This window comes from Corvus brachyrhynchos, unplaced genomic scaffold (assembly GCF_000691975.1).
Source record: "Corvus brachyrhynchos isolate BGI_N302 unplaced genomic scaffold, ASM69197v1 scaffold310, whole genome shotgun sequence".
In the NCBI taxonomy this organism is placed as follows: Eukaryota; Metazoa; Chordata; class Aves; order Passeriformes; family Corvidae; genus Corvus; species Corvus brachyrhynchos.
Genome location: NW_008236213.1, coordinates 633,738 through 634,292, shown reverse-complemented (window position 1 = coordinate 634,292; position 555 = coordinate 633,738).

Below are 555 nucleotides of genomic sequence, written 5' to 3'. Positions count from 1 at the left end.
CCCTGTGTCTCCCCCCCAGGGCCCCTCTCCCAGGGCTCCATGGCAGGGGAGGAGACCCCAACATCTCACCCGTTTTATTTTAATAAAAGGAGAATGAAAACAACTGGATAAACATAACAAGAACAGTTTCAAGGCAAAACAAGCCACCCTCCTGAGTTTTTAAATGTCCAATCAGATTCTGTGGAACATCTTAGGGCTGACAGAAGGGAGACAGAACTCTCCGGCCATGCTTTGTGGGGAAACTGAGGCAGGAGAGGGTTTAATTTCTTCCCTCCCTCTTTTCATCCCCCCCTCGGCATCAGAGAGGAATTGTAGGGAAGTGGAATTGTATAGGGAAGCCATGGGGTGAAAAACAGATTAGGAATAAACTGGGGATGGGGTAAACTTAGGAAAGGGTTCATATTGGGTATAGGGTAAAAGGGGAAAGTAGGCTGTGGGTAGGGAAGTTGCTGGGATGGATATTGTTTATAATTTTGTGCATAACAGCTGCCTTTGACTGGAATACCTCCAGGCCCAGTAACATTCGCTGCTTGTAAACCCTTCTTTCCTTGCACT